This window comes from Camellia sinensis, chromosome 3 (assembly GCF_055761805.1).
Source record: "Camellia sinensis isolate YWXY chromosome 3, ASM5576180v1, whole genome shotgun sequence".
In the NCBI taxonomy this organism is placed as follows: Eukaryota; Viridiplantae; Streptophyta; class Magnoliopsida; order Ericales; family Theaceae; genus Camellia; species Camellia sinensis.
In genome coordinates this window covers 225,516,223-225,538,028 of record NC_138963.1, presented here as the reverse complement: position 1 = coordinate 225,538,028, position 21,806 = coordinate 225,516,223, and the positions used below count along the sequence as shown (strand labels likewise).

The 21,806-nt window shown below is 42.0% G+C and overlaps 1 pseudogene; it reads right to left on the bottom strand.

The window, feature by feature from the left end:
- Positions 1-279: 279 nt before the first annotated feature.
- On the bottom strand, positions 280-15,618 carry LOC145823143 (increased DNA methylation 3-like; annotated as a pseudogene).
- Positions 15,619-21,806: the final 6,188 nt, after the last annotated feature.

Genomic DNA, 21,806 nt, shown 5'->3' with positions numbered 1-21,806 from the left:
AAAAAAAAAAAAAAACTCTCTTAAAGTTTCAATGTGGGATAACCCATTTTAAGGAAACCCACATTTAAATCTTTAAATGTCCATTCTACGAACCCGAAAACGACGTCAACTTCCCATTCACTCATAAATGGTTTTGACAAACCGTCTTCACCGTGTGACTTGCCACACGGCAAGGAACATGTCACCTCTTCAGACCCACCCCAAAAGACGTTTGGAGCCCACTCCATTTTGGGCTCAAAGTTGGCCCAAAATATGCCTTATAAACCAAATTTTCCAACATTACTCGTATTTCAGGACGACAGCTTCAAGAATACCATCAGATCTGAAGTGGGGTGAAAAAAGCCTTCGATCAACAGGTCCTGGCAGACTGAAAGAAAGTGTGAATGGTCCGGGTGGGCATTGTTGCTGAAATTTCATTTCATAAATACGGGAATGTCTCAAAATAGTTTTTCCACCAGTTGATGTCACACCCCGTACATGGACCTTTCCATCACGTTCAATCTCACAGCTGAACTGACCTGCTAGAACAAATGCTATCAAGTTCTTAGAAGTAAACACAAAGTCTCGTAAAGAAAGCCACCAAAGGAGCAAAGAAAAAGATTTTTTAGGTCACTCAAATGAAATACAATTACATTATCCCAAATGCAAGACAGATTTTGGTTTTAACTCGTGAAAGACTAAAAATAGAAGATCATGCATACCATGTGTGTACATGTTTCTTGAAGCAAAAGGTAGTCATAGTTATTAACTAAATTTAAATGGTCTAATGCAAAAACAAAGATAAACTAAGGATAAATGCACCATAAAGCAATTGTTTATCCACTCCCAAGGCATACGTAAATGCACCAAAGTACATTCAAAAAGATAAACTAAGCATAAATGCACAATAAAGTAATTGTTTATTGACTCCCAAGACATACATAATTGCACCAAAGTATGTTTTGAACAAATAATTTCAAACTATCCTATTTATAGATTCCACTACGAAATTTTAGTAAACAAATTGTGTGAGTGATTTTCTGACCGCACTGCCAACTTAGTATTCAGCTGGAGAACACTGGCAGAATAGATGACACCTGGTTGACCTGCAACAGAAAGAGAAGATTCCGACGGTGGTTCGTCCTCCCGAGGGCATTCTGACGATCAAATCAGTATATCTCTCAAAGATAATCAATAGTGCTAACTCACTGTTCAGAATATAAATTGCGTACCTTAGACCCATGGGGGTGTCTCTCTTTTATAATAAATACAAACCTAGTCCCAATAGAAGCCTCGCTTCAATGGACTTAGGATTACTTCTAATCATGGATTCCCAGTTGGATTAGGATAAACCCTCTAAGAACTTTAGCTTTATCCAAGATGAGTTCCCTTATCATTCTAGGACTCTTGTCCCTTATCCGCTTATCTCGGATTCCGATATCTTCGGGGATAACCTCGGCCTTGCCGAGATAACCTCGGCGTCATAACCAGGACGCGTGGCACCTCGGCTTACACGTCGGCGTCACCTTGCCACGTGTTGGTACTCAGAAAATATATCCCCACAACTGCCCCCTAGGTTCTATTACCTCGGCATTCTGAGGTGATGGAACCTATATCGGTACCTCCCACTACTACATCGGCTTAAGTATCTCAGCCGAGATCATTATTTCGGCCGACATGTCTTCTTTTAAGATCAAGACTTCTAAATACTCTTTCATGCGTATGAGCTGTCGTGCATAACAACTCAACCGTTTCAGCCACGCATCTTTCTCTTACTGGATCTTACCTGATATGCGTCTGTAAATCAAATCATTCTCACGTGCGCCGTCTGGCGCATACGTTCTTCAAGGCACATTAATGACCTTTTTGTCGCCGTTTCTGTTTTGGCAAAACTTGTTTCTCTCCCCCGCCTTTTCACTTCACATTATTTCAGAAGCTCTCTCTCTCTAGTTTTTCCATCTCCTCCATGGTTCCAAGCTCTCAAGCTCTGCTACCACCGTTGTTCTCCTCTTCCGGCGAGACGCTTGCTATTCTTCTCCGCTGCTGCCGTTCGTCTGATCTCGGCGACCTCAATACCGGCTTCCTTTTTTCTGGTAAGTTACCATTCCCCTTGGTTTCAATTACTTGTTGCTTTTAAAGAAGTTTCGCTTCATTTATCTGTTGTCGTTGCTGTTTTTGCTCAAGTATTTGATTTACGAATCATGTATTCGAGCACGTTTATCTTACGCTTTTGTTTCTGCCCAATTTATGTCTCGAATTCGCACTGTTCATACATTTGTTGATTGTTGCCACTGTTCTTGACCTTATACCCTTGGCTCTTTACAATGTTCTTGATAGTTCATCTTTGTTCTTGATTCTGAAGCATATTCTTGCTTTTCTGTTTTCTAGATTCGTGCCTTTGATCTCCATTCCCATAGATCTAGGTTTGGGATTTGTTCGTAGAATTCAAAACAATTGTTTAGGGAAAATTGAAACAATTCCCCACAGATTCCATGCATTCTTAAGCTTTAGCTGAGGTCCCTAAAACCCTTCAAAAACAGTCCCCTCTAAAATCTAATACCTTCAGTTAAGCCGACATTATGGGTATGTGGAAACATAGGGTAGATGCCTCGACCAAGCTTGAACACTTTAGGCGAGAGTTTTCCATCCCTACCAATGTCCATCTGAGGTTGGCAGGGGAGGATGACTCAATCATGTCCACAGTCGACTCTATGCCTTTTCCTGTAGTGGCTTTCATCGAGTGCGGACTTCGGCTCCCACTTGATATTCTTTTCCGTGAGATAATCCACTACTATAAGTTGAACCCAATGCAGCTTGCCATCAACTCCTACCGAGTCATAAACGGTATAATTGCCTTGGCTAAACAAAAGAATGTTAGGATTACCCTAGCCGATATCCAATACTGTTACACCATGTGTGGCCTCAAAAAAGATACGGGCTATGTTTACTATCTCAAGCCAAGGTCCACTGAGTACAAAATCGTCGCCGACCTCCCTGACACCAACAAGGAAGCTGGAGATGATTATTTTATTACCTCGGGGAATTGGGAATTTGCACCAGACGAGGACCTTCACCTCTACCCTCTTCCTCGATCAGTTTTTGTAGAGGGCAATGGTAAGAGCCCTGTGTTTATACTAACTTGTTTTGTCTTAAAGTCTTTAATACTTTATTTACTCTAACGTCTATTTTTTCTTGCAGCTCTTCCAAAACCAGGGAAAGGCTTCCGCCAGTCTTTTTCCCCAAGCTAGGGTTTAAAGAAACTACTGGACCTTCCAGTTCACAAGCGCAAGGCCTCACTGGTACTCAATTTCATCTCCACCTATAAATCAGTTCTTCCTGACGTCCCCAAGAAGAAGAAGAAGAAGAAGAGTCTGTCTCCTTCTTCCGCCACAACTCCTCAGGACGCCTCCACATCTCGGCAAGATCAAGGGTCGACTTCTGATCCAGCCGAGCAGCCGTTAACTTCGGCTCCTTATCTGATCCCAATATATCAACGACAATGTCGGCGACGACTTGTTTTTACTACCGAGATGGGCCACCCAAAACCAGTCGCTAAAGATCTCCTTGCTAACATTCCAGCTGAAGTTGATGTTCAACCAGTTTCAACCCAGCCCCCAAAGCCAAAGCAAAAAAAGATTAAAAAGGCTTAGCCAAAGGCCAAGGTGACTCAGGTTGACACTGAGGATACATTGCCCATTTCCAAATTGGCTGAGAGTGAGAAGACCACCTCTGTTCCCGAGAAAAGGTCTGCTGAAGCATAACCAGTTGGATCAACCAGACCAAAGAGGCCGAGGTCATCTTCTGCTACCACCTCGGGGTCTGGAAAGCATGATTACCCTTGGGCTCCCAAAATCACACTGGAGGATAAGCCAGTCATGGCTGGGGATCGCGCCGATGACGTAAACGTCAGCGTTGCTCTCAGCACCGCTGTGCTTTTTCCTGGCGATCTTGACCGAAACGCCGAGTTGAGCGAATATTGTAACGCCCTCAAAATAATAACTTTAAACCCATCAATATAGACATGCATTGATACATAAAAACTCCACATTCTTCTATTCATCAGAGTTCCATTACAAAAAGTATTACATGTTAACGACAAAAGCAAATGCCCTACGGGCTTACAGCTTTCCAAGTTAACACTTGGTTACAATAACAGAGTACTAACTCATTTACACATTAAGCCCTTGGCTTGAATTTACATGTAATACATCAGAAAGAAATAAGACAACAAAAGTGTGTCCGCCTCTAGCCTCCCAAGCTATGTCCTTGGAGGTGGCATGCTACCTGTACTTGAAAATGATATTCCCATATAGGGTGAGCCACAGCCCAGTAGAAATACACTAAACCAAATATGAACAATGACTAAAAGATTAGCAGTTGATAGATGGCCAACAGTGATACTTTCTTTCATCACACTTTACAGTTTCATGACATACAACTCCATGTTACAATTCATTTTCCAGTTCCTTTCAATTCTCATTTTATAACCATGGCTCAGAACCAGGCCAAACAACTCATATGAGACAGTAACTCATATCAAGCACTTCCCCATTTCATAATAGATAAGCATACTAGCTATATCACATACCAACAGATAAGCATACAAGCTGTATCATCAATTCCACAGATATACATATGAGCACTATCACACTTCCAATGACAAGCATATGAGCTCTGTCAACACACTAATAGATAAGCATATGAGCTCTATCTATGGAGTCCATCCCCTATCTCCTCCCAACAACATCCGGTTTAGAGGTCCATCTCCTATCTACATCCCCTATCTCCTCCAACACAACCCAATGCATATAAACAATAATTATACACATCATCACACAATACATAAATTTAATGTATTCTTTCAACCGTCAAACTCAATGACGCATTCCAGTGATTAGTTTCAGTTAGCCTAATCATCATGCATTGTCTACAACAATCACGACTATCCTCCACCGATAGCCCAAAGCAGTTATTTCTATACATAAAAATAAATGCAACAATTGGATATATAAAATCAACATTTCCAACTAGGTGAGCGATATAAAATCCAACTACACCCTTTAATCCCATACATTCCGAATCTCAACATTTCCAATTCAATTCCTCATTTCTCACAATTAATTTCACAAGTTAATTAACCAATGTAATTAGGGTATTTTCCATAATTCACATTCAACGCTTAGGTTCCACTTTCATCAATGTTTTGACATTAATTTCACTTTTCCATGCCAAACATGCATCTAGGCTTTTATATAGTTAAAACCCCAACTTTGTAAATTTGCACAAAAAATCCCAAACTTTCACAAAATTACCAAACCAACTCCAACATCTCAAACTACTAAAATTTAAAGACAAAACCCATAGTAAGGAGTAGGTTATCCCTACCTCAAAGTTAGAGCTCGGATGGAGAAGAGACCAAAACCAAAGTGCTCCAAAAGCCAACATTCTTGGATCAAAACGACGCCCTCGACGATCAACACAACTCTTACAAAGGCCGAAGGAGAGGAAAACACTCTAACTAGATCAAACCCTAGAGAGAAGGGAGTTTCTAGAGAGAGGAGCTCTCAAAATGACTTTTTGGAAAGTAAGAGAGAGAAAGAGAAAGGAAAAAGTGATTTGAAAAGCCAAAACACGGAGCTTTAACCCAGTCGCCCCGCTCGAGCGTCAAACTCCCCGCTCGAGCGTCACTCACAGACTCCCGCTCGAGCGGCGGATACACACTCCCAGAACTTTTACAGAACCAGGTCTCCGCTCGAGCGTCAACTCTCCCGCTCGAGCATCACACACAGCATCCCGCTCGAGCGTCAAAAATCCCACTCGAGCGTACAACACTGCAGAGGAGATACTGGAAGATGGAAAACTACGCTCGAGCGTCGAAAACCCCGCTCGAGCGGACAGACAACCACGAAGGGCCCGCTCGAGCGTCAAAATCCCCGCTCGAGCGTGAAGGCCAAAATCTGGGCAACTACTCTTGGTTTCCAAGTCCAACCAACCTGTTTCAAACCTGCCCAACACAACCCAAGACTCGAACACAAGGAGTAAAGGGTGTAAATAAGACGCACACAGCAACTAACTCCACGGAACCTAAGTCCGGATACAACAATTAAAGAAAAGGGAAACCGGGATCGCTATAAATATGAAAACTATGCTTTGATGCTCCAGTGCTCTGTCCAAGTAAGTGTTTTCATTTGGTAATTTTTCGTTCTCCTTTATACTTGGAAAAATTTTTATTTAATAACTTCTGCTCTATTCATGTTCCTTCAGGCAATGCAACACGCTCATTCCTTCTCAGTACAATCTTTTGAAAACTGGAGGGAGCTGGCCGACAAGAGAAAGGAAGTTTCTGCTCTTCAGAAGGCTAACAAAAGCTTGCAATCAAAGATGAAAACCTTGGAGGATCAACCCGAGGATGCTATCAAGGCTCAGCAAGATGCCGAAGAAAAGGCGGAATCTGCTGAGGCCATTAAGAAGGTTTTTGAGGCCGAAAAGAAAGAAGCCGAAGAGAAAACGGCCCAGGCCCAAAAAGAACTGCAAGAAGCCTTGGCCACGAAGGACGCCGAGCTCCAGGCAGCCGATGAGAACGGTTACAAAGAGAAGATGGCCGATGTGACGACGGACTATGAAAAGCAAGTGAAGCAGGCATGCAACAAGGGTTTCGCCCTTGGTTGGATGTCTCTTCTAAAAAAGTTTGAAGGCCCCCAGGACTCGCCCCTCAGGAACGCCGACGCCATCCCTTTGCCATTCCCTCTAAGTCCAAGTCAATCCGATGATGAATCTGAGTCTGAGGAGGAGACTTTGGTGAGGAAACCAAAGGAGGCTACTGGGGCTAAGTCCCCTTCTCTGAATGAGCAAGTCCTGGACTTGACTCAAGATGAGGAGGGTGAGGAGGTTCCCAAAGGTGCTGCAGCTGAGAAGGCATCAGCCGACGTCTCCCTCGTAGAGAAGCGCCTTGCTGAGACCCTTCAAGAAATTGATGCCGAGCTTGCAACGGAAAAGGCTGCAGAGGTGTCTTCCCAGCAGTCATCTGAACTTCAAACCGAACCACCTGCTGTTGATGCTGAAGAATCTTAATTTCGTGTTTTTCTCTTTCTTCTTGTACTTTGTTTTTCTTTTTTGAAGTAATGTAAACTCTTTATATCACCGACGTTCCTTTAATGCAACTCTTTTGTTTTTGAATGCTTGTATGTTTGCCTTGTATGCTTCCATACTTAGAATATTTCTCATATCTTTAATATACACTTCAATCTTTGCGCAACCTTCTCGGGGTGACACACCTCGGATATACAAACTGATGATTTATCTCGGCAAATACCCAAGTACCTTTTTGGTATAACCTTGGTTTCACCTATAAAATTTCAACAAGTGTTTAACCTCAGTTTTCAACTTGTAAACTTTTCTCAAGTTTCAACAAGTGTTTAAACATCATATCGGTTTGACTTCAACTTGTAAACTTTTCTCAAGTTTCAGCAAGTGTTAAACATCATATCGATTTAACTTCAACTTGTAAACTTTTCTCAAGTTTCAACAAGTGTTAAACATCATATCGGTTTAACTTCAACTTGTAAACTTTTCTTAAGTTTCAACAAGTGTTAAACATCTTCTTGATTTAACTTCAACTTGTAAACTTTTCTTAAGTTTCAACAAGTGTTAAACATATTCTTCTTCTCTCTGCCCCCTGATGTGAACCTTAGTTCCACTTGGGTTCTCATTATACATGTATTCCAGAAGCACGCTATGTATCTTGATCAGTCACAAGTGTATAAACATATATAAACAAGCAAAAACTTTATTTATTTACTTCAGCAAATGACAAAAAATTCTAATGATAGAAAAATTTCAAATTGCAAGTGTTCCAAGGCCATGGCAACTCTTTGCCCTCATTATCTTCATGCCGATATGCCCCGTTGCCCAGTACCGAGATGATTCTGTAGGGCCCTTCCCAATTTAGGTCAAGCTTCCCCTCTCTGGGATCCTTCTTGTTACCGACGACTTTCCTCAGGACGAGGTCACCGATTTGAAACTCCCTTGGGTTGACCTTTTTATTATAAGCTCTGGCAAGCTGCTGCTGGTATGCTACCAGCTGAATCACAGCTCTTTCCCTTCTTTCTTCTAGTAAATCCAGATCTCGGGCTAAGAATACCTCATTAGTCCCGTTCTCTACTCCTTGTGTTCTGATCCCTGGGATGCCGACCTTCAGCGGAATGACTGCTTATGTGCCATAAGCCATGGCAAAGGGGGATTCCCCTGTTGATCTTCTCGGCATAGTCTGATATGCCCAAAGCACATTGGGCAACTCGTCCACCCACTTTCCTTTTGCTGCTTGCAACCTCTTCTTTATCCCATCCAGGATTACTTTGTTAGATGCTTCTGCTTGTCCATTGCTTTGGGAAAAGCTTGGTGTTGACAAGTAGTTCTTGATCTTGAACTTTGCACATAAGCTCTTAATTAGCTTACTGTCAAATTGTGTTCCATTGTCGGCAACTATTGCTCTTGGAATCCCAAACCTGGTGATGATATTTTTCCAAATGAATTTCTTCACATCCACATCTCGGATCTTGGCAAGGGGTTCGGCTTCTATCCACTTGTTGAAGTAGTCTGTTGCCACCAACAGGTACTTTCTTTGTCCAGTTGCTTGGGGCAGTTGCCCAACGAGATCCATGCCCCATTGGGCAAACGGCTAAGGACTGGATACTGGGTTTAGGTCTGCTGCAGGTTGGTGTATCAGAGGTGCAAACCTTTGACACTTTTCATATTTCTTTACATAGGCCTCCGCATCTTTTTCCATGTAGGGCTACCAATACCCCTGCGTAATGGCCCTATGAGCAAGTGATCTGCCCCCAGCGTGGCTTCCACAAATTCCTTCATGTATTTCATATAAAAAATCTTCAACTTGTAAGGGATGTACACACCTTAAAAGGGGTCCAGTGAAGGATCTTCTGTAGATGTCCCTCTACTGTCAGATTGTATCTTGCCGACTTCAATCTGATCTTGTGTGCCTCTTTGTGGTCATCTGGCAGTTTTCCTTCTTTTAGGAATGCTACTATTGCGTCAATCCAGCTTGGTCCCATGTCCACGCACATTGCTTCATGCTCTGTCATTATTGGTTCAATGCTCGGGCCCGACAAGTATTCGATCATTATTGTCCTTGCTTTTCCAGGTTGTACTGCACTGGCTAGGTTGGCCAATGCATTGGCGTGACTGTTATCATCTCAGCTAACCTGAAGTAGTCGGCAGTTCTGAAACAAGGCTGCCAACCTGATGACCTCCTTCGCGTAGGCTAACATCCTTTCATCTCGGGCTGCAAACTCGCCTGTTGACTGGTTAACTATAAGTTGCGAGTCGCAAAAGACTATTACCTCATCTGTTTGTACTGCTGCTGCCAGTTTTAGTCCTGCTATGAGTGCTTCGTACTCTGTTTCATTGTTCGAGGCCTTAAACCCCAAGCGAATCGATTGTTCTAGTACCTGCCCATCTGGAGAGATCAATACCACTCCTGCCCTCGCTCCTTGTCTGTTTGAACTCCCATCAATGAACAGTTGAAAGGAGTCGCCGATGTAAATGCTGCAGGGTCTGAGTTTTTCCTCTTTCCTTTGTTCTTTCGCCTTTGGCTGGGCTTCTCCCTACTTGTTTGGACATCGTTCACCTTGGCTCAACGGAGCCCGATGTTCGATGGATTCTGGCGTGAACTCGGCCACGAAGTCGGCCAAAACTTGGCCTTTGATTGCTGTTCTGGGCCTGCACTCCAGGTCATACTGGCCCAGGGTAACTACCCATCTGGCTATTCTTCCTATCAAGTCTCCTTGTCGCAGAAGGGACTTCAAGGGGTGTTCAGTTAGCACCACAATTTTATGGGCCTGCAAGTAATGGTTCAGCTTCTTTGAAGCCATTACTAAAGCCAGTGCTAATTTCTCTAAGGGTAGATACCTGGTTTTTGCATCGGCCAGGGTTTTGCTTACATAGTAGACAGCTCGTTGTTCCCCTTTTTCTTCTCGGACTACTACTGCGCTTATCGCATGTTCTGAAACTGCTAAGTATAAAAACAGCTCCTCTCCAGGTTCTGGATTTGAAAAAACTAGAGCTGTGGTCAGATACTTCTTTAGGTCGGCCAAGGCAGCTTCGCATTTTTCGGTCCACAAGAAGTCTGTGGCTTTCTTCACTAAGTTGAAGAAAGCTCTGCATTTGTCCGAGCTTCGGCTGATGAACCTATTCAGGGCTGCGGCCCTTCCAGTCAGCATTTACACTTGTTTTGCCAACGTCGGGCTCTTCAATTCTAGGATGGCCTTGTTCTGATCTGGGTTGGCCTCAATGCCCCTTCTGGTCACCAGGTATCCCAAGAACTTACCAGATCCAACTCCAAATTCACACTTCGATGCATTGAGTCGGAGCTGATATGTCTTAAGGATTTCAAATACTTCTTTGAGGTCGGCCAGATGTTCTACAGGTTCCTTGGTCTTCACGACCATCTCATCAATGTAGACTTCCACCGTTCTGCCAATTAGATGTTTGAACATCTTGGTTACTAACCTTTGGTAAGTTGCTCCTGCGTTTTTCAACCCAAAAGGCATCACTCTGTAGCAGTACAGCCCTTTCAGGGTGATAAACGCAGTCTTCTCTTCATCTGGGGGGTACATGGCTATCTGATGGTACCCCCTGTAGGCATCCAGGAAGCTCATCCTTCCATGCCTTGAAGTGGCATCCACTAGTTGGTCAATCTTAGGTAAAGGAAAGCTGTCTTTGGGATAGGCTTTGTTCAGGCTGGTAAAGTCCACGCAGACCCTCCATTTACCATTCTTCTTCTTTACCACCACTGTATTGGATAGCCATGTCGGGTACTTAACTTCTCTAATGGCCCTGGCCTCCAGTAGTCTATCTACTTCTTCTTTCACTGCTTCGACGTGTATCAACGTCGGTCTTCTTGCTCTTTGGATTACAGGTTTGGCCGACCTGTCCACGTTTAGTTTATGGCAAGTGACCTCGGGGTCAATGTCAGGCATCTCGTAAGGCGTCCAAGCAAACACCTCAATATTTGCTCTCAAAAAAGCTTCTAACTCATTTTTCTCTTCTTCGGCTAAGCCCGAGCCGAGAAGAAAGAAATGTTCTTCATCCCCTTCCTAGACGAGGACTTTCTTCAGTGCTTCTTCGCTCTTCTCGGCTGGCTCCTTGCCGACGTCTTCTAGGACTTCCACGTCTTCATCTTCAATTTCTGCCCTTTCTGGCTCTCGTATGCTGCAGGTAGATTTCATTGCTGCCATGGAGCAATTCTTCACCTGTAGCTGATCTCTTGTGACTTCTTCCATCCCATGCTCTATTGGGAAGCGCAATAGTTGATACAGTGTTGAGGGAACAGCCCCCATCGCATGCAACCATGGCCTTACCAAGATAATATTGTAAGGGGAGGGTGTATCGATTACGGTGAACTCTGTCTTTATCTTCTTGGTGCCAGCCTGCACCTCCAAGCTTGTCACTCCCAGTGGCCATGTCGGCGTTCCATTGGATCCAACCATTGGGCCGTTAGATTGTTTCATATCGTCTGGGTGAAGGCCAAGCTACTTGTAATATCTCACATACATGATGTCACAAGAGCTGCCTTGGTCAATGAGGATACGCTTCACTTGGCACTCCCCAACCTAGAGGGATACTACCAAGGCATCGTTGTGCGAGTGTTGGACCATCTCAAGGTCGGCTTCAGTAAAGGACACTACTGGTCCTTGGCACTCCTCTGCCCGATGTCTCTTCTCCCCGACTTGGTAGACATGCTGTAGGTGTTTTACCTTCTGGGTCTCCCCTCGAATCTCGTTTTCGTTGACCTTCGAGTGAATTACATTAATTACCAGAGGTCTTCCTGCCTGAGGTTGCTGTGCTGGGGGAGGCGGTGCTGCTGGTGCTTGAGGCAGTCTTGCATGTTCTTCCCTTGTCCTGGTCTAATCGACAAGGTCTCTCAGATGGCCTTACCTCACCAGGTCTTCCAAGTGTGCTTTCAGGGCTCGGCAACCCTGAGTCATATGTCCATCTTCATTATGGTAAGCATAATGCCTACCGAGATTCCTTCCCATAAATTCTCCTGGTGCCCTCTCTGGCGTTCTGAAATAGGGTTGGTTCCGAATTCTATGCAGGACTCTATGAATCGGGATTCGGAACACAGTTGTTACTGCCTGTGCAGCCCTTAGTTCTGTCTCTTGCTTGCTGGATCCATTGTTACCTCGGCCTTGCTTCGGCAAGCCGTTTCCTTTATCTTGCTTTGTTTCCTTATTCCCCGATGTATCTTCCTCGGCTCTGGCATACTTCTCAATTCTTGCCATGAGCTCTTCCATGCTTTTTGGCAATGTCTTTGCCAAAGACTTTCGTAGTTGACAGTCATCTTTTAGGCCGTTCTTGAAAGACAAGACCGCCACCTCCTGGTTGCACTCGGGTATTCGGTTGAACACCTCATAGTACCTTTTTGCATAGGCCCTAAGGCCTTCATCCTTACTGATCTTTAGGGCCATCAATGCGTCCACCCTTAGTAGCTGTAGCTTGTTCGTCACGAACCTGGCCACGAACATCTCGGCCAGGCCTTCCCAGGTCTTCACACTTCCCTTTGGTAGTTTATGAAACCAATCTAATGCAATCTCCCCAAAGGATGAGGGGAACACTTTGTAGAGCAACGACTCGTTCCCACTATACAATACCATTGAGTTCAAGTATAATCCGACGTGGAAGTTGGGGTCTGACTTACTATCGTATATTTGGAACCTTAGCATACTAAATCTTTTCGTCGCCTCAAATTTGTCCAATTCTACTGAGAATGGAATTCTTGGTTTAACAATAAATGTTACCTTGGCATGATCTTGCTTCTTCTTGAGGTAATCTCTCAAGTCCTCTTTGGTCCGGCCAGGAGCTCGGCTGTCTCCTAACTTCAGTCTTTTCGGAGCACTACTCTCGGCTTCGTTGCGAGCCCTTTTCGACCCTTCTCCGTTAGGTGTGTCGAAGCACAACTCATGTCTCTGAACATGCCAATGTTCTTTGGGGTCTGCTTCCTTGGTGCGGTGCCTCCTTCGTGATTCTTCTCTTCTCGACTCTCCTTTGCCCGAACTCCCTTGAAGGCCGGTGAGAGTGTCTTTCGCTCCTCGTGTGCTGAGCGGGATTGTTTTTTGCCCTCCCTTTGGGACATCGGCCGTTGGAATTGGCGTGTCCTGTAGTGAGAATGGTGGCTGCATGACGTTGTTTTGCATCATGAAGTTGACGACCGATTGCAGGTCCGCCAACTTGTTTGCCATCTCTTTCACTTCTTTATCCCTCCATAAACATCTATCCCTCCATACCTGAAGGTTATCTTCGTTATAGTACCTACTTTGGTCTAGTACATCGCCCTCCTGGCCAACATCTTTTACTCCGTGATTCTGGTCACGAGTCTCTATATTGCGGTTGTCTCCCTCGACGTTGAGGTCGACAAGTCTACCACTCCCACCAGGAGTGTCGTCCCTAATCTTTTCCTTCTGTCCGTTGCTGGCCATTTATTCTCCTTTCTTTTCCATAGACGGCGCCAAATTGTGTGAGTGATTTTTTGACCATACTGCCACCTTAGTATTCAGCTAGAGAATACTGGCAGAATAGATGACACCTAGTTAACCTGCAACAAAAAGAGAAGATTCCGTCGGTGGTTCGTCCACCCGGGGGCACTCCGACGATCAAATCAGTATATCTCTCAAAGATAATCAATAGTGCTAACTCACTATTCAGAATATAAATTGCGTACCTTAGACCCAAGGGGGTGTCTCTCTTTTATAATAAACACAAACCTAGTCCCAATAGAAGCCTCGCTTCAATGGGCTTTGGATTACTGCTAATCATGGATTCCCAGTTGGATTAGGATAAACCCTCTAAGAACTTTATCTTTATCCAAGATGAGTTCCCTTATCATTCTAGGACTCTTGTCCCTTATCCGCTTATCTCGAATTCTGATATCTTCGGAGATAATCTCGGCCTTGCCGAGATAACCTCGGCATCATGACCAGGACACATGGCACCTCGGCTTACACGTCAGCGTCACCTTGCCACGTGTTGGTACTCAGAAAATATATCCCCACACAAATTGACCACATGCCGGAGACGAATCTCGTGAATCTCTTTCTATAAAGGTTGTCTAGATAACTCCAGCACCTCTATTTTAATACTGGCCTTTCGGGAATTATCCAAACCTAAGTACATACTGAGCAAGTTAACTACACGCTGGAGACAAACCTTGTGATTCTCTTTCTATAAAGGTTGTCTAGATAATGCATGTCATAAAAATTAAAAACGAAACCCATAACTAATTAGTAGCCTTCATAATTTCCAAGAATGCAAATCCATTAACTGGCAGTGCCATTTTTCATCCAACAATTGTAAACCTTGTGGTGCAGCATAGTGTTCTTACCACCTTCTTTGCAGATTTTTTTTTTCGTAGAGTCAAGAGGGTTCCTTACACAGTCTTATCAATCTAAATAACATGTTTGGCAGATATGTAGTTTTATGCAGAATAGTAAGCCTAGGTTGCTGTATATTCATCCTCACATGTTTTGGTGGTCTGTGTAACATGCGGTTCCATACCATAAAAAATAACGTGCTTATAGTCCTTTGAGTGTCTGGCCATGCTCATGCCTAGATTTTTTGGCATGTATGTAAGTTTATGTAGTATATGACGTCCTACTTCCTCATAGGTTTTGTCCTTTCTTGGTTTTGTCTTGAGTGCAGTTTTCTAAGTGATTTGTATATGCACACAGAAGTTTAGTTTCTAGGCTTCGGTTTTTATATAGGGTTTTCGCCCCTTTAAGGTGGTTTTGGTAATAAATTTATGCTTACAAAAAGAAAAAATGCCGTCTTGCTTGCCAAATAGGAAATATTTTAAGTTTTTAAAAAATTTAGAACAAGGCAAGGGAAAGGAAACACTATCCAAGAGAAAATTTCTTGAAAGCATTGTATTGCTACAGGCATCAGTTGCAATTACGTTAAATGCACTAAATCAAAGTGTCAAGTGTGCATGGTTGTCTCCAGGAATCAGACTCGTGCCCAAATGACATAGACACTTCAGCAGCATAAAAATATTTCTACCAGAAGATGGAAAAACACACAGGGTAGCCCAATGCCTTGGATTCCTTGCACTGGATAGAAAGAACATGTCTTCTCATCCTTAGATGTAACAGAATCTTTTTGACCCAGTTCAGCATTAAGAAAAACTTGGATTTTTAATCCCCTGTAACTTAAAGAAGTTGCCTTGTTGGTAAGCAAGGACTATTAAATAGTATGACAATTAATATTATCATAATTTCTCTATAAATATAGCAAAAATTTAACAAAAAGAGAGAAACAAACCAAGATCCTTTCTGACCCCAGGCAGAGCAACTTCAAAAAAATAGGCAGATTTGCTAACACCAATGTCCACAGCTCCAACAGCTAGTACAGTTCCCCTCTTGTAGCTGTTCCAGTCAAGATAACAGATGCCTTTGAATTAGACTGTGATGCATTTGGAACCGGTAAAAAGGGCATCATGAAGAGCCCATCCAAATTGCCTGTACTTGGGACCAGTGACGTTTCAAAAGGATCACAATACCGCCCTTTTTCCATTTCATCTTGAAACTTTGCCGATGAGTTTCCATTTGCATGCGAATCTTTTCCTTCCATGGTCTCCCACAACTTGTTCATATAACCCTCTTAACCTTCTTCTCTAAATCTCTGGTCAAAGTGTTATGAATTTGGAATTCCGAGAGTTAAACTTGAAATTATATCTCCTAGCTAAGCGTTTAACCTTTCAAGGCTAGCCTCTTTCACATAAAATTATGTTGATCATGAATAATAACAATCAACAAAATCTTGGGCCAAAGTAAAAGAACCGAAATATAGATAAAGAACTCAGTCCCTCGCCAAAACTTAATATTAAACTAAGAAGTATGGACATAGACACGTGACACAACACGGATATGCCGACACGTTAATTTCCAAAAAATACTAATCACGACACGTGAGGGACACTCATGAAATATATAATTTTATATATTTATTATATGTTATATATATAAATATATCATTCAAAGATAATATAAAAATGCAATATGACACTAATTCTTATAAATTTATATGGGTTTTGTTTTATTGTTGTATGTTAAGTTGTTTTGTTCAAACTTAAAATTAGTTTCACATGTGTCTAATCGATAGACATGTGTGTTTAAGCGATTGACACGTGTATTCTCCAAGTGTCCAAACAGTGTTCAGGTCTGTAATAACCCTGACCCTGATTAACGTTAATTGGTACTTAATTATGCCTAATAGTAATTAAGAGGAAATCTGGAATCAATTTGCATGTGTATTGCATGATTTATGTGTTCTATCTGTTCAGTGTTGAAATATCTGTTCATGTTTTAAACTTTAATCTGCGAATTGAAAGCCTTATCGACGCCCGATTCTGAAATTGATTAGTGTTTTGGACTCGTTAGATTTTATGTGAAATTATGGTAGGTTCAATTAAAATTCGATTTGGAATAGTTAAATCAGATTAAATAACGTTATAATAATGAACCTAGCTTAATTACAATGGTGCCACTTAGTGGCTCTACTTGAGACAACATTTGATCAAACTTCACCACACTTAGAAACACTTTATCAGCCACTTCTTGTGAGACAAAAACGTGGGAGAGAATTAGGGAAAGGAGAAAGCTTGATTTCAACAAGGTTTACCTTGGAATTGGGAGGAATTGTAGGCAATTTGGAAGAATTAAGCTCCTAGGCTTGGAATTGAAGGCTTAAGGTAGGAATTCATCCTCTCATTCATGTAATTGAGCTAGTTCTTGCATAGTTCTTGACCTATTGAAGATTAGAATCTAGATTTAGCTTTAAATTGTTGAATTGGGTAGTATATCATGCATGCATGTTTACAATCTTGTATTTTGAGTTGTTTTTATCAAAACTCCACATGCATGTTCATGCTTTTGTTTTAATCCATGAATTTATCTTGGTTTTGAGCTCAATGTTACATTAAATCTTGTTTTGGAGCTTTGGAATTCAATTGGACTCATGCATGTTTGTTTAAACTTTGTTCTTGGTGATTTATTGAATTTGTGTTCAAATTGACTCATCCTTGAGCTTTAATTTTACAAATTGAGTTTTGAAACTTGATATACTATGAGTTTTAACTGTTTTTTCTAGAAATTGGGCTCAAGAGGTTGAGTTTTGGGGTGGTGAATGCTTGGTTCGAACTTGGAAGACAAATCTAGAAATTCTAGAATTTGGCTTCCTCGCTCGAGCGAAGGATTCCTCGCTCGAGCGACCATCGTTTGTTCAGAGCTCCGCTCGAGCGAATCAATGGTGGCTCGAGCGTAAATTTCAAACTCTCAGGTTTTTGGTGCATGCAGACGCACGCTCGAGCGAAGAGACCTACGCTCGAGCGAAGAGCTGTGTCTCACGCTCGAGCAAGCATCGAGCGAGCATCGAGCGTAAAAACTCAGCAACCAGTACTTTTGCATTTTTACAGACCGCTCGAGCGAAGGAGTCCTCGCTCGAGCGAACCCTTTGTTTTGGCAAGCTCGCTCGAGCGAAGGAAGACTCGCTCGAGCGAGACTCCTGTTTTCAGCAAGTTTTGCAAAATATTTTCTAAGGCATATTTGCATCCTCATTCCATCCTAGGCATTCCTATGCCATGTTTAAGACTCTATAAGGGGGGATTCAAGGTTAGAAACACGTTAAGAATCAACGATGTAAGTTTTGTATAAATAGAGCGTGTGTTTCAAATATGTGTCTGTTATGTGTTATGTAGGTCACGTGCGGCATTCTGTTTAACCTTTTGGCTCCGTCTGCTTGTTTCAACGCCCACTGTGAGTAATAACATAGTAAAGATATGTTCAACTGTACTTATTTTCTGTGTGGCAAAATGAGAACTGTTTTCGGTAATGATATGTTCTGTACAATGAATGATTGTCCACTTTCTGACATGTATTCGTGACAACCTTAGTATCGTGTGATATCTACAGCCGTTACCCGGTATCGGAGGTTCCTTTATGGAACTGGTTATTCGTAACCTCACACGTATGCGTTTGGTCTGTGCTCTGTTACCCGTACCGGAGGCCCGCCATAGGGGCTTAGTTGTTCTGTTTTGTGATCCGGATCCGGAGGTTCCTTCGTGGAACTAGGTTATTCATAACCTTACGCTTATGCGTTTTGTCTGTTACGCTTCGGCGTTCTGTTCTATTATGCTAATGGATGTATCACGTAAATGTAACCATGACTTATGATTTCTGTCTGTATATGATATGAACAAGTATGATTTTGATACAATATGAATTGATTTCTGAAATCTGTACGAACTCATTCATTGAAACCCCTTTACTATGTTTATTATTCACTGGGCTTTCGCTCACAGTTTACTATATATATGTAGGTGAGGCGGCACATGACCCAGGCCAGAGTTGGCGGCCTTCCGTTCCGTTTTGTCAGCCAAATTTTGCGCCTCCCAAGGAGGTTCCGCTTGAAAGCCTATTGCCATGGCTGTTTTTGTAACCATGCTAGTCTGTATGTGTGTTTTGTAATGTCAGATCTTGGGAATACGTTTTGTAAATACTTTGTACATATTGGTGTACTTGACTAGTATGTTTATTTATATAAATAAGTTTTGAATTTTCTGTCTCATGTACGTCATCACAACTCATTGGACCTTGTTTATTTTATATATTTGCTTCCGCAGCCCCTTACTATTTGTTAGTATGTTCAGAGGCCTTTGGTAATCCACGGATTACTAGCCGGTTACGGTGCCAAACCTACAGGGGCGGGTTTGGGTTGTGACAAGGTCTTTAAAAAAAATTTAAAAATAGGACATGTTTTGAAGAGTGTCAGACACGTGTCCTAAGAGTATCCAAAGAGTGTTAGTCTTCGACACGGACACGACATGGATACGTCAACTTCTTAGAAGTGTCCATACTTCTTAGGTATATTAAACAAGAGAAATTCATCTCCAGCAACAAAAATTTGAACCATATAGAGAAGTGTCCATATAGAGAAGAACTTTCAAATTTTGTTGACTAACATATACTGAAAAGCAAACTAGTAGTTCAAAGAATTAGGAAAAGGGAACAGACAAAAACAACCTCCATTCCCTCCACCACATCATGACATGGGTACGCAAATACAGGAAGAAATAGCGAAGTTTTAATGACTTGGAGCAATTAGGTTAGGTTCAAGATATGGAAATAGTTTATTTAAAATATAATCAAGACGACTGGAGATTTTAATAGTCAATCATGTTTACTATCATTTGTGCACAGAAAAGCGTAATAAGCAAATTAATAATATGTGTTGCTAACCACAGTAAAATAAAAATAAGTGAAAAACCGGTATAGTACAAAAAATACATGATCATACACCAATGAAGTATTAAGTTTTTAACAATGGTATTGTTACATTTGAAAAGAACCACGTCTGCACTTACAATGTACATTAAATGAAAACACATATTTTCTCAAAAGAAGCATATATATATATACAAATACAATACAATACACATAAATATTTATATATCAGTTGATAAGAATTAAGATACATAATGTTCACATGTCATACTAATGCTCATATAATGTAATTAATGACCAACTACTAAGATCTTTCAATTTTTCCAACTCAATAAAGGGATAACCTGATTCACATGATCTTGGAAAAAGCGTAGTAGCTCGAATTGGAGGGGCTCGAATGGCCCGAATGAGTGTTGGCCGGACGTCCGCCTGGACGACCGGGTGAAAGATTGTTTACTGCGGTTGTCACCTTTGTCGACTGTCAGCCTCCTCAACGAACGGCCGACCGGACATCCGCTCGGACGATCGGCAAGATGAATTTCGAGCCATTCAAGCCAACCTCATATTTGAGCTACCTAGCATTGCCACATGATCTTTTATACATTCACAAGTGTCTATCTCATTAACAATATGTTTGAGAATTTCTGACTTCTCTCATCTATTATGGAGTTAACTAAAACTGACTTCAAGATGGAAGCAGTTTTTGACCCATCTGTCAATGGGGAATCGCAAAAAAAAAATAAAAAAAATAAAAAAAAAATAAAAATTGATGATTTAATGAAGTTACAAGTGAATTTTCCTATACATGAGGTGGACAAGACATGCAAAATCTACAAAACACTCTACATACAGTGCACACCTCCTTGTAATTTCTCCCAAATTTTCACCCAATTTTCCAATTAAAGTGGTTAAAACTCAATCTCCAATTGTAATAACAATGCACCAAAAGGGAATGCAATATATCACCTTCTACAAACAACCAAATGTATAATCGATCTGAATTGTCTTTAACCACTCGTCATAAAGTATTGGTGGATTTAGTTTGATTTTCAAACTTGAAATGAAAAAAAATCACAATCACACATTTCACAATGTAATTGTGTGGTTTTTCTTTTTGTTATTGTTATCTACTTCATAGATTTGCTAAATCATCGTGCATTTACAAATTAACATGGATAGTTTACACACATGAACACAAAGATGTGTGACAAAAAAGAAGAAGAAGATTGATTTACCAATTGAATTCTGCGAGAGAATGATCGATTAGAAGCGAAATGAGTAAAGCATATTTCTTGGAACGCAAAGCCCGCAATCCGAAACGAGAGCGTGTATGTAGTGGAACAACTCTCCATTGTTGTAAGCGAGGGAGCGGTGTACTGAGTGTCCTGATGGGCCCGACCTACTTTCAAGCATGATTGAACACAGGGCATACAATACAAGTGGCTCAAATATCTGACTCAAGCCCATTTTCTCTCTCATGCTGGGCTGGCCTTAATTGTTTTCATAAGGGCCTATTCGCACTCATGAGTAGAGGACTTCTTCTTCTTTTTAATACGTATATTTATGAAAAATAAAAATTACGAGAAAAATGACAATTTGGGGACCAAAGCCTCCCCAGAGTTGGACTCATTCCAATTTCACTCCGGACCCTGAATAAAGAATTGCGAATCAATATCCAGTCACACAAATTGTGAAATGGGTAGTTAACTATTTTAATAAGTTATTTTAATTTTTAATTATTTTAATAAATTAAAATTTTTATATTTAAAAAAATTATTAATTTTTTTATAATTAAATAAGATATTTACAAAATAAAATAAATAAAATAATTATAAATTAAATGTCAGATTTTATTTTATTCGTCATTTTAATCTATTTTATATTCTTCTAAATTTTAACCTAAAAAAAAATAATATTTCACTTCGCTGACAGGGCCTGTTTTCTGCAGAAACAAAAACAGAGAGACAGAGAGCTAGAGAGAGAGAGAGAGAGAGAGAGAGATGGAGTCCGGATTCTCGGCCGCCCTACCCGGCGGCCGTTTCCGGCAGCCCCCAAAACGACGTCGTTTTGGGGGTAAATTTTCAAAAAAAAAAAAAAACGCAGAGGAAGAGAGGGAGGAAGGAGAGGAAGAGGGAGGGAGGGAGGGAGGAAGGAGGAGGGAGGAGGAGGAGGAGGAGGAAGGGAAGGGCCGGACTGGAGGGGGCCATAACCAGTGGGGGAGGAGGAGGAGGCGGAGGCGACGGCGGTGTAGCTGCTGCGACGAGGTGACGGGCTGCGACGCACCGGCGGCGAGGCGACGAGGCGGAGGCGGAGACGGCTGCGACGGCTGGCGGCGAGGCGACGGGCTGCGACGCGCAGCCTCCTCCCTCCCCTCCCCTCTGGTTATGGCAGCTCGTCGGAAAAAATGGAGAAGAAGGAAAGAACGAAGAAGAAGAAAAGAAAGAAGAAAAAAAAAAAAAAAAAAAAACCCCAAAACGACGTCGTTTTGGGGGGCTGCCGGGTAGGGCCGCCGGGTAGGGCGGCCGAGGATCCGGATTC